Below are 13620 nucleotides of genomic sequence, written 5' to 3'. Positions count from 1 at the left end.
ACTTCTAAGCATGAATTTGCAAATTTAGTTTCACATAGTTACGTTACATATAGTTGCATAGTTGGTAAGATTGAATAAAGACACCAATCTATCTATTTTAGATTTAAAGAACAACGCTATCAGTCTCGGAACTGTGGAAAGGCTGCATTGTCTGTGTGAGATATAATAAATGTCATAGTGGAAGGGTAACCTGTGTTCAGATGTCATATTGGAGAGCTTTTATCATAGTTGCCAACATTTAAAAAAAATTTCCAGGGACACTTTGCAGCACAGCTATCAATTACCACACCCACTTGCCTGAAGCTCCACCCACTCTGCATAATTAATCTCGCCTACTTATCAGATAATAGAGTCTACTCCAATATAGAGAGAATTACAGGAAATTAAAAAGGGAATTTCAAATTTAAGGCCACAGTAGCAGAGTTGGAATAATTCTCCCATTCAGCTGCACTGCTTCTGTGTAACATTTATGGGCAGCCTGATTAACAGGCGCATCCAGGGACAATATAAATTACCTGGGACAGGCTCCTATTTGCAGGGACTGTCCCTGGAAAAAAGGGATAGTTGGCAAGTATGCTATTATGTACTGCCAACAAGCAAGCCACATGTTATCAACACACCTTTGTGCAAAATATAGCAACCTGCATCAACCAATTATGTTGAGAAAATAATACCTGTTAGAAACACTTTAGAGAAAAAAATATATATACAGTATATGTGTTACATATTTTAAATAATGAATGAAAGACATTGTGCTTCAATTTTTTCTGTTTATTCCTGCATGTTGTGTTTTTAGGATACTTTGAAATAGCATTGAACCAAAACATATGGTACTGCGGTTCTATGCATTTTGGCTGGTGCAAATGCACACGTTTGCTAGATGCAAGGGGGTGCCATTTGGAATCAATGGTACCCACGTGCATCTGTAGAAGGTAGTGCTTTTTTGTGCTGCTCAGGATAATGCACAATTTTGCATGCTTTCCTGCACCCCACCTGAATTCAACAACCCCTAAAACTGCCCCAAACTAATACACATCCATCCACTTCAAAAACTGATACAGTTTATTAAGCAGGGGCTGGAAGCAATGTAAAAATTATAACTGTGCAGCAAAATAAATATGCATAATGCAGAGGTGTAACTAGAACCTTCAGGGCCCCGGTGCAAGAAACCCCTCCTATCCAGGTGTGCAGGGGTGAGGCATGAACCCCCTGGAGCATGGGGTTGGAATGAATCACAGCGGTGGTGGTAGTGATGGGGGGATTGAATGGGATGAGTGGCAGCGGTGGTGGGGGGATGAGATCAGTGGCAGCTGTGGTGACATGGGATGAGTGGCAGCAGTGATGGGATGGGATGAGTGACAGCGGTGGTGGGATGGGATGAGTGTCAGTGGTGGTGGGATGGCATGAGTGGCAGCAGTGATGCGATGAGTGGTGGGATGGGATGGGATGAGTGGCAGCATAGTGGGATGGGATGAGTGGCAGCAATGCTGGTAAGATGGGTGGCAGCAGTGGTGGTGGGGTGGGATTGGTGGCAGCAGTGGTGGTGGTGGGATGGGATGAGTAGCAGTGGTGGTGAAGGGGGTGAGATGAGTGGTAGTGGTGAAGGGGGTGGGATCAGTGGCAGTGGTGGCGGTGAAGGGGGTGATCAGTGGCAGCGGTGGTGGTGGTGGTGAGGGGTTGGGATGAGTGGCAGCGGTGGTGGGGAAAAGAGGTGGGATTGGTGGCAGCAGTGGCAGTGAAGGGGGTGGGATTAGTGGCAGCGGTGGTGAGGGGCGTGGCCAGTGGCAGTAGTGGTGGTGGTGAGGGGGGTGGGATCAGTGGCAGCTATGGTGGAATGGGATGAGTAGCAGAAGTGGTGAGAAAAAGAAGTGGGATCAGTGGCAGCAGTGGTGCTGAAGAGGGTGGGATCAATGGCAGTGGTGGTAGTGAGGGGATTGATCAGTGGTAGGGGTGGTGGTGAGGGGGGGTGGGATCAGTGCCAGCGGTGGTGGTGAAGGGAGTGGGATTAGTGGTAGTGATGAAGGAGTGGGGTCAGTGGCAGCAGTGGGGGTGGGATCAGTGGCAGTGGTGGTGAAGGGAGTGGGATTAGTGGCAGCGGTATTGATGGTGAAGGGAGTGAGATTATTGGCAGCGGTGGTGAAGGGAGTGGGATCGGTGGCAGTGGTGGTGGGGAGGGGGATGATTAGTAGCAGCGGTGGTGGTGGTGAAGGGAGTGAGATTAGTGGCAGCGGTGGTGGTGGTGAAGGGAGTGAGCTTAGTGGCAGCGGTGGTGGTGAAGGAAGTGGGATTAGTGGCAGCGGTGGTGGTGGTGAGGGGGGTGATTAGTGGCAGTAGTTGTGGTGAAGGGGGTGGGATCAGTGACAGTGGGGGGGTTGGGATTAGTGGCAGTGGTGGTGGTGGTGGTGATGAGGGGGGTGGCATCAGTGGCAGCGGTGGTGGTGAAGGGAGTGGGATCAGTGGCAGCGGTGGTGGTGATTAGTGGCAGCGGTATTGATGGTGAAGGGAGTGAGATTTTTGGCAGCGGTGGTGAAGGGAGTGGGATCGGTGGTGCTGAGGGGGGTGATTAGTGGCAGCGGTGGTGGTGATGAAGGGAGTGAGATAAGTGGCAGTGGTGGTGGTGGTGAAGGGAGTGGGATTAGTGGCAGTGGTGAGGGGGGTGAATAGTGGCAGTAGTGGTGGTGAAGGGGGGTGGGATCAGTGGCAGTGGGGGGGTTGGGATTAGTTGCAGCGGTGGTGGTGAGGGGGGTGGCACCATCGACAGTAAGGGGAGATGGATTAGTGGCAGTGGGGGTGCCACCCTCCTTCACCACCACCACAGATCTTATCTCTATCCCCCATCGCCTCTGTTGTAGAGGTGATGTCGGGATTCGAACCCATGACCAGCCACATCCCAGGCGGTAGCCCTGCTTACTAGGCTACCATCCTCTCTGGACATTCCTATCTGGACATTCCTCTCTGGACATTCCTCCCTGAAGCCTATTATTTCAACCTTAGTCTTGCCAAGCCTTGCTCATCACCCTTGATTCCCCAGACCTGGTACTTCCCTATATAAGTCCAGCCACTTGCACTCAAGCTTGCTGATTATTGAGCTCCTGAGCCTTGATCAAGCTTCTCCTCACCTGCTGCTTTTGCCTACTACCACAAATCCACTGCTGACCAGGAATTGACTACTGACTACTCTTCTGCTTGTCCCTACCTACTGAACTGCTACCTCTGTTGCCGATCCGGATTGTCTGACCATGCTTACTGCTGCCTGCCCCGACCTTTGGCTCGTCTGACTTCTCTCTGGTTATCCCTTGTCTGCTCATCCGCCTCCGTACCGAACCTGCACTCTGCCTGGCTAGGTGATCCTGAAGACCGCGACCTGGTGTTAGCTTGCAGCGCAGTCTATCCCCACCATCAGGGGCTCTAGTGAAAACCAGCTAGCACTTAGTTTCCGCACCTCAGGTGAACCCGTGTCCTCATCAGAGTACTACCAACCCGGATTGTCTGATCACGCCTCTGCCAGACTTCCTGCATCTACTACCTGCCTGCGGTCCTTGCCAATGGGGTTCCACTCCTACCTCCGGCCAGCAGTGCTCTGACTCAGGTGAGCCTGTAGGATTGTTACAGGTGATGAGGGAAATAGGGATTCGATCTGTGGTGGGGGGTTGTGACTGGTAAGAGGCAAAGGTGGTGGAGGATAGGATCCGTTCCACTGACATTTGGAAGCTACCTACTTGGTCATCAATTCCCCCTCAGTGCTCCTGTACCTTCAGAGATGCCTGTGTGTCACGGGTCTCCTTGCAGAGGGAAGAGCTCCTCCCCCTTTCACTCTATTGGTGTCAGCTGGTCACCTGACTCTGTCAGTGTCCACCTCTGCCTCCACACATAGATTGGCTTCTCTCTCTCTTTGGAGAGGATAGGCGGGGCGGTCCAGGCTCCAGTGAAAAGAATGCTACTTAGCTCAGCCACCGCCCCCCCCCCCCCCGCGCGCGCAGCGGCCGGCTGCATGCCCCCCCCTGCATGGCGGAACAGACGGGCAGGAGGGCGATGCCCTAAACAGCCAGAATGGGCGGGCCCCTCAAGGTGGGAGAACGGGAGAGAGCGGGCCCCCCCTTCAGTGGCAGAACTCCAGGGCCCAATCGCAAGTGCGACTGCTGCGCCCCTGATAGTTCTGCCACTGGCATAATGCTATCAGAATGTAAAACCACTCACACTTTCGGTTCCTGCACGTATCCTTCAACACCCTCTAGCATATCCCAGGTAACATAAAAAATATGATACAAACTTCAACTTCTAAGTCAGTCCCACTAGATCTGGGATTTTTTAAATTCACAATATGGCCATTAATCAGGCCACTAATCACACTAAAAGGCCAACAGTGAATGGTAAGTGAAAGGACACATGACCATAAAACGAACAAACTACCCAAAATAACAGTATATTCTAATACGGAATTAGCCTCTCATAAGTAGCATTTTACTAATGATATTATAACAAGTGGCTATATTGTGTTATAATGCGGGCCAGGATAGCATCAACCAATAGTGAACAATATGAGACACAAAGCAATATTTGTCTGGCGTTTACCAAAAACATTGTAGTAGAGTATGAGGTTTAGCTAAGATATACATATTTTATTCATGCATGCAAAGTTTTAACTAGTTTCAATACTTTATGGACTTTCAATATATTTCTGAATGGTTGACAACCCTAATAGTTAGGACAGGTTTGCTTTAGGCCCCTTTCACACTAGTGCGACTTGTCCCACGATTTTGGACCGCAAAATTGCATGACAAGTAGTTTTCAATTATTTTCAATGAGCCCCATTCATATCAGTGCGACTTGAAGTCGCACCGACTTTAAAGTAGTCCCTGCACTACTTTGGCACGATTTTGAGGCCAAAGACATTCAAGGCCAGTCAAAATCGCTGCAAAAGTCGCGGCAAAATCGCAGTAAATCGCGCGACTTTGAAGTCGCACTAGTGTGAAAGGGGCCTTAATGCTTCACCTCTCCCCAGCAGCACACACTCCCCCTTCTGGCTGCTGGAAGAATGTAACTTCTTCTCACCTCTCATGTGACAGTGCTATTACTTGATGATTGACCATGACTAACCCTGAACATTCACATGGGGTGGGAAGACGGTCCCCATCCATGTGTAAGCACTGACCAAAATGACTTAGACCTTACACAGAGCTTCCTTTCCTTGATCCTGATGCCAGAGCAGGCTATACAGTTTAGTTGCAAATGAGAAAGGTCAGGTCACCACTTGGCCTTGTAGTCTGGAGGAACTATGTAAACTGTAGGTCACACAGCTCCCACATAGTATGTGCTTTTTTTAACTGTGTATTTAGCTGCTTGCCAGGAGTTTAGCTTTAACAAAATAAAATCAGGCACTTATCTACTGGTAGAAACCCTTGGTTTATCTGCACATGCACAGGAACTTTTTTAAAGATGGCAGCACAGCAGCAGAGTGGCAAAGGAGAACTTCAGCTGGAAGGAAGATAATGCTGGACTCCATTAACTAAAGCAGGGGTCTCTAAATGTCGTTGATGTCAGAATAAGGAATAGTGCCCCATCGTTGGTGTCAGTGTAAGGAATAGTGCCCCATTGTTGATGTCAGTGTAAGGAATAGTGCCCCATCATTGGTGTCAGTGTAAGGAATAGTGCCCCATTGTTGGTGACAGTGTAAGGAATAGTGCCTCATTCTTGGTGCCAGTGTAAGGAATAGTGCCCCATTGTTGGTGCCAGTGGCAGAGTCCTGAGGGCTGGTTAAAGAAAAATAAAGGGCCACATCTAGTCCCCGAGTCACAGTTTGCAGACCACTGGACTACAAAGTAAATTACATACACTAAATTTTAATTTTAGCTTGGTAGGGTGAATTTCATCTTTATGTGTTTACTCTGTTCAAAATATATTTCCCAACTTTTCCTGAATTCAATTAATTCATGTTAAGCTATTGTTTCAGTCAGTGACAGCCAGTGCGTTGGGGGTGCAGGGGCGCCGCCCCCCCTATCCATGCATCCGGCCCCCTTAATCTACATGCGGGGCACCGGACGCATGGAGTTCAATGGGGCTTTTTTTTTTTTACATCACCTGATTAGAGCCAGAGGCTTTAATAGGCTTCAGCAAGGGGTGGACCCGGGGCGCAGAGCAGTGCGCCCCAAGCCCACCCATTGTGTGACAATAGCGAATAAAAATTTGCTATTGTCACACGGATCCTCCTCCTGGCTAATCAGGAAGTGGGTCCGAGACCTTCCTGATTGGCCGAAAGGCAAACCCCATGCCATTGGCCGAGGAGGAGACAGGAAGACTGAGGACTCGAGGAGACACGGGGACTGAAGAGATGACGCCGCTTCAGGTAAGTGTCTCGGGGGGGGGGCATCCATTGCAAGACACGGTCAGCGCGCAGCCTGAGCCTATCTTAGTGATGGTGTGCCCGGGAGACGCGCACTCCATACTTTCCCCAGGCTCCGGCTGTGATGCAGGGTGTATTGTGTGACGCTCCCTGAGTCTGGTGCACATCTGGGCATCGGTGAAGGTCCCATGCAGCGCTGGAGGAGAGCTCCTCCGCTGGAAATGCACCGAATCCATAGCGAGTGGTATGAGCAAAACCTGCAGGGGCCATGCTATAGGATGGACTCACCATGCATGATAAAATACCCCCCCACACCTTTTATATCAATTAAATGCCCCCCTATGGCTGCACCAGTCTGCCAATGACAGCTCCTGAGTATCAATACTCATTAGAGTTCTGGGATCATCATTCATACTCCAACCAGGTCCTCTGCTGTACAACAAATTACATTGTAATGTGTCTACCATACACGGTGCCTGCGGTCTACATAGGAGGCTGGGAGACAGGTGCTCTAAGATGGACCCAAGAGCTGACAATCCATTGGGTAAATGATAGCAAGGTACACAGTCTGCATCATTATCATAAACATTAAATGCAACCCCCCCCCCCATTGGATAATGAAAAAGTTACAGGTACTCCAAGATGGACCCAAGAGCTGACAATCCATTGGGTAAATGACAGCATGGAACACAGTTTCCATCATTATCATAAACAACCCCCAACTGGAAACTGTAAGAGTTACAACTACTATAAGATGGACCAATGAGCTGACAATCTATTACGTAAATAATAGCAAGGTACACAGCATCATTATTGTAAACATTAAATGCAAACCACTCCCCCCCCTCCACTGGGAACTGAAGCGGTTACAGATACTCCAAAATGGACCCAAGAGCCGACAATCCATTGGGTAAATGACAGCAAGGAACGCAGTTTCCATCATTATCATAAACAACCCCCAACTGGAAACTGTAAGGGTTACAACTACTTTAAGCCGTTGGCTTGGCACTCTGTTCACTCTGCATTGAAAGGGGGCATGCTGGTCTCTGCATTGAAAGGGGGCACGCTGGTCACTGCATTGAAAGGGGGCACGCTGGTCACTGTGCATTGAAAGGGGGCACGCTGGTCACTGTGAATTGAAAGGGGGCACGCTGTGGTCACTCTGCATTGAAGGGGGCACACTATACCTTGATTACTGAAGGCCCCTTTCACACTTTTGTGACCTCAAAGTCACGCAATTTTTTACAGTGTTTTTGGCCGCAAAGCAATGCCTATTAGATTTTGTTATATATTTTAGATTAGACCTGTTTGCGCCCCCCCCCCCCCCCCAAAAAAAAAAAATTTTGAGCACCAGCCGCCACTGGTTTCAGTATTTTTTTTATTAATAATGTATCTGAGAGAATTGTAAAAAGTGAACTACCAGTTCATGTATTTCAGAACAGTAGAGACATATCTTCTTATCTTCTACCTAGGTTTATTCATTTATATATATATATATATTTTTTTATATTCTCAGTATGAAATGTGTGTGTGTCAAAATAATATTATTTTGAACCTGTATTTAGGCTGACATAAAAGTTATAGTGTTTCTAAAGGTAGAAGTTTTTTTTACCTTAATGTATTCTCTGTATTAATGTAAAAAAAAACTTCTATATGCAGCTCCCCCCAGCCCCCCTTATACTGTATATACTTACCTGAGTCCCATCTTGATTCAGCACTGCCCCTAAGAGCAGAATTCTCATCTTAGTAAGGACAATGTAAATCCAGCTACCTGTTGTCTCATCAGATTTGTACATCACATCCCAGGAAGCAATATTTTAGTGTTTCAGTGTCCCACGCATCCACAGACATGCCAAGGGTTTCTGCGAAGTTCGTTTGACCACAGAATAGTTTTCCACTTTGCAACAAACCATTTTTAATGTGTTTTAGTCCAGAGAAGATGGTGGTGTTTCTGCAGTATGTTCAGAGATGGTTTCTTCTTTGCATAATAGAGTACTCTGCATTTTTAGATGGAACAGTGAACTGTATTGACAAGCAGTGATTTTTGGAAGTATTCCTAAGCCCACACAGTTATGTCCATCACATAATCATGCCTGTTTTTAATGCAGTGCCATTGAAGGGCCCGGAGATCACGCGCATCCAATATTGCATTTCTACCTTGTCGACCTTGTCCTTTGTGCACAGATTTCTCCAGATTTTCTGAATCTTTTGATGATAATATATTTACCGAATATGATAAAATTTTATGTTGAGGAACAATATTCTGAAATTGTTAAATAACAGCTTTTCACATTCGTGAACCTCTGCCCATCTTAGTTCTGAGACACGCTGACTCTCTAAGATGCTCTTTTTATACCCACTCATGTTACTGACCTGTTGCCAATTACGCTAACTAGTTACAAAATGTTCTTCCAGCTCTTCCTTGTTAGTACCACTTACTTTGTCAGCTTTTTGTTGCCCTATCCCAACTTTTTTGAGGGGGTTGCTGCCATCAATTTTTAAAATTACGTTTTTTCTTAAAACGGTACATTTTCTCAGTTTAGGCATTTGATATATTTTCTATTATGAATAAAATATGGGTTTATGAGATTTTCAAACCAATGCATTCTGTTTTAAAGTAGATTTTACACATCGTCCCACTTTTTTTTTGGAAATGGGGTTGTATAAATGCATGCTGCAAAACCTAAAATCGAATCAGATGTTTGTGAGCAGGGGTCACAATTACACACAAACACACACTGTAAATCCCTTGCAAATGAGAGGCAGGTGGAATTGCAGTGGATTTGTGTCCTATTGCGTATCCATGAAATTGCATTGCTGTAATAAATAAGCCATTTTGTAATGCAAAATCATTACACAGTAGATGAGTGTAGTTAGCAGTCTGTAAATGCCATATTTCTATTTAAAAAACTTCACAAAGTACACTGTGAGGGTTAAATGGTGTGAATGCAATGCTGATTTATTAGCTCCATAAGACAATATAAACACAATCTGAGAAAAGACATATTTTCCACTAAGCTCTAAATGTTACAGTTTGATGATCTCCACAGACATTTAGAAACCGTAAATGCAAGCGAATGAAATGTCAGCAAGGCGAAAAATGTATACTAATGAGCCGGATGTAACAGTAAAATCTCTGGTGACATTTGATACAGGGCTCATGTTTCCTGTTAGTTACTGCATCAAAGTGGGAGCAATAGGAGGGTCACAGGAACGTGCACTGCTATATTCAACTACTGTTCAAGAAGACAGCTGCAAATATGTGATATGACAGATAAATAACCCAGCTAGGGAAACTACTACCAGATAAGCTAAACAAACAAACAAACCACACAAAACAAATCAGGAAGCAGAAATCCCAAAGTGATAACAGTTCTAATCACAGCATAGACTATGACTAGAGATAGATGGTCAGATGTCTGCAAATTCTATGTATAATGCACTCTTGAGTTCATCAGTATGACACTTGTTATCTACAAAATTGGTGTATCTATTTTCATAGGTTTCAGAGGAGTTGAAATATTCAGTGTTACATTTATTTTGTTTTCGTGGGTTGTTTTATTTATTTATTTTTTATTATTATTACTATTTACCCTGCCATTCTACAGCCCAATATGGCATATTCATCTGTATTTATGTACTGCACACTATCATATTTCTATTACATTTTGCATAAGTGATGTTTACACCAATAAGATTCATATATATATATATATACAGTAAACCCCCCTCCATTGCAGGGGTTATGTTCCGGACCCAGCCGCGAAAAGTGAAAATCTGCGAAATAGAAAAGCCCTATTAAAATGCATTGTAGGCATGTTTTTTTTACTGCCACTGTACGTGTAAAATCCTTTTAAGGTCTTTAAACACACTTTTAAAACAATAGAAACTCATTTAAACACATAAAAGATACTGAGAGACATAGCAAGAGCTATGGAAAACACAAAAATATTTCATTTTTAATGATTTATATAGTAAAATAACATTACAAAAAAAAAATGCAATATACCGGGACCGCAAAAACTGAACTGTGATGGAGCGGGGGTTTACTGTATTAACAAATAAAGGTAATTATATGTGTTTTACTATTTTGTTTATTTCCAACAATTGGGACTAAAATATACATTTTCTTTTTGTTTAGTAAGGTAAATATGAGTTATAGTATATAAACTCTTTTGATTTTTCTACCCAGACAGCAGTAAGAGCTCTTGACTCGTTTTCACATTTTCACTCTCTACCGCCTGTAGTCAAAAAGCTTGCAGTTAAGGTCCCTATGTCAATGGCATCAGTTAGGCCCCTTTCAGATGGGTGGACACCAGCAGATCTGCCTGCTCAACGGGGAATCTTTCTGCTGATTCCCGCTAAGCAGGCAGATGACAGGTTTGTGTCCACTCTCCCTACGCACAGCAGACACGGACACAGCCTGCTTTACTCTATGGAGAGAGAGGATTGGATGTCGGCGGGTGCCAATGGACACATGTCCGTTGACATCCACCGCTCCATAGAGGGGAGAGGATGGTCCAATCAGGTCTGCCTAAAAAACTGACAGGTGGATCCGGTCGGGTTCGCCCGTGTGACTGGGGCCTTAGACATCATCTGAATGCAAAATCCATTCACAGGTACATTTAAACTGCAGTTGACTTCCTTTTGACATTCAGTTGACCTACTCCAAGTGTTTTTTGCAATCCCATATGGAAATGCAAAGCACACACAAACAAAAGCCCATTGACACATGCCCCTACATAATTCAATAGCTCGAGCTGAAATGAGGCTGAAATTCACACAAAATGAGAGGTGACTCATTCCTTATTGGGTGGGGTTTTAATGAAAGAGAGCATGGCTGGAAGTGAAATACTTGTAAGGTGCTCTTGTCGAAGATAACAGATATCACTTTGGGAATCTTTTGTTGTGTAAAAAAATGTTGATTTATAGTGGCTACACTAAGTAGTGGGGAATATACCTCAATTGTATCAAGGTTTGTTATTGGCCTTGTTTATACAGCAATCAATAGAATTCAAATGCAACCAAATTGTAACTGGATTTTTACATTCGTTGAAAGATCTCAGTTGGCATAATTTCACAAAATAATACATAAAGGTTGATTTCCTGAAGGCAAATAGAGCGTTTACTTCTCTTTTTGAATTTTCAGTTTGTTTTTAGCGTAATGATGTGGTGAAAATTCATTTTGCAAAGAATACCCAAGCACATGAAAGCAAAATAAAAAAGTAAAAAAAAAATATTTTGTTTACATGTGACTGCATGATGGAAGTCTCCAAATCTTCACCTTATTCACTATGCTAAGGGAATTTTCCTTTTAAAGTAAACAGCATATTTGACCTTAAGAAATCAATCCCCTTGTGTCTTATATACAAACTTTTGACCAGGACAGAGGTCACTTCTTCATTAAGTTTTTAAACCACAACTGCATTTGTGAGGATGGTTTCCCTATCTGTTGACTAACATGATTACTTGTTCTCAACAAGTGATTTTTTTTTGTACTGTGACAGCTGCTGAAAACCAAACTTGGTCTCATGCATCAAAAAGTGAAAACCCAAAGGTAAGGCTATTTCCGGGGTCACATTTACCTTAGGGTAAGAAAGGGTAGCACGTATAATTTGTTCCTATAGTTCTTATAGTATACAAGGAGACAGTGTGCGGGAGGAGGAAAGGCTATATATTTCCTGGGCTGAGGACCCAGGAGCTTTCATCAGGGGCGTAACTACAGGGGTTGCAGGGGTTGCAATCGCTACCGGGCCCCATGCTGCAGGGGGCCCGGTAGCAAACCAGTGGGTGAACTTCCAGGATTGCAAAGGTCACACTTGCGACCGGACCCTGGCATTGCACCACTGTGGGGAGGCCCCAAGATTGCAGGAAGTGGGCCCACAAGATTGCAGGAAGGGGGCCCACTGCAGAACTTGTGAAAGAATCCTGCTGCGGGACCGTAATAAAAGGCCATGCAACGAGTGTAAAGAGCCCCAGGATTAGTGGGAAGAGCCCTGGGCTTGAAGGTAAGGGCCCCGGCCAGGGGTCTGGGGGGCCCTTCATGGTTACTTGCATCAGGGCCCTGAAGGTTCTAGTTACGCCTCTGACGTGCAACAGTGATGAATTGCATTGGCCATGCCTGCACATTTGTAGGCTTTAGAAAGCAGATGATTCATTTTCCAGATCAGAAGACTGTAATGGGGTGGTATTCAGATTAAGTTAGGAGAATAATTGTTAATTAAGCTTCAGTATATAAATGCTTAAAAGCTATATGAACAGATATCTCTCTCCTACCAAACGTTGCTTGACTTCACAAAGGCAAGATGTTGAAATCTCCCCTCTCTATTTGGCAATAACTCATATCTATAAATTTGCCAGTGTGTAGAGTGACGCACAGCTACACGCTGACTTGCGTGGGTGGGGCGCAGGAGACATTACAAACAGGAACGCCATGAAAGCCACTTTCTCTTGAACTGTTTGGATAACACAGCTTAGCAGCACCAGCAGCAAACCACAGTAACCTGAAGCTTAAGGGGGTTTTTTTTTCTTTAACACTGAAAGCATCTAATGTAACTGTAGAACTGTATTTGCCACTCTGGTGCTTGTAGATATCTCTACGCATCACAAACAAGTTACCTAAGTAATACGCATTGCTGTCAATGTTGTCAATCATTTTATATAATTCTTAGGCAAGTGTTGTTTCTGCTTTACTGATATTTTAAAGCAGAGCTAAAGTATCCTCTTCTAACATGCAAGTTAAAAACCGTGCATGTACAATGCTCCGCCTTATAAACACTGTCTCACCAGTGCTCCCCATAGCTCTGCATATATTTTAGCAGAATTACAAAGCAAATATCTTTTTTGCATGCTTTTGTATGCAGTCACATGACTGCAAAGCTCCATCTACTCTGTGTAAGCTTGTGGCTGATGGGGGGAAACTCTCTACCTGCAGACACAACCTAGAGCAGTAAGCTTTCGAATGTTGATGTTACTGTTCTCTGTGTGTAGCACCTTCCTAGGTAGGTGCTAGGAAAAAACATCTATTTGCTCCTTCTGCTTATCAGGGGAGCCTGATCTGTTAGTTTGCCTGTCACATGTTTCCAGGTGTGATTCACTGGGTCTGAGGGAGTGTCCCCACTGTATCCAATAAGGGAGCTTTTTGGACGGTGGAGGAAACCTAGCCAGTGACACATCATGTTTTATGGCACTCCCAGTGAGAGGGCATTCCTGCAGTGCATCCTGGGATTGACCATAAATACGGAGGGGACATGTGACAGGGCATCTTTGGCGGGGAACAG

General features: G+C 44.9%; 1 protein-coding gene across 1 annotated transcript in view; it reads right to left on the bottom strand.

Moving 5' to 3' along the window:
* TGFBR2 (transforming growth factor beta receptor 2) overlaps positions 1 to 13620 on the bottom strand; it is a gene marked incomplete at its 5' end in the record, with an annotated part of 245809 nt that overhangs the window by 70633 nt on the left and 161556 nt on the right. The window lies entirely within an intron of this gene.

This window comes from Pelophylax lessonae (assembly GCF_965119305.1).
Source record: "Pelophylax lessonae genome assembly, chromosome: 5".
Lineage (NCBI taxonomy): Eukaryota > Metazoa > Chordata > Amphibia > Anura > Ranidae > Pelophylax > Pelophylax lessonae.
The sequence above is the reverse complement of the archived record's forward strand: the minus strand, read 5'-3'. Positions and strand labels throughout refer to the sequence as shown.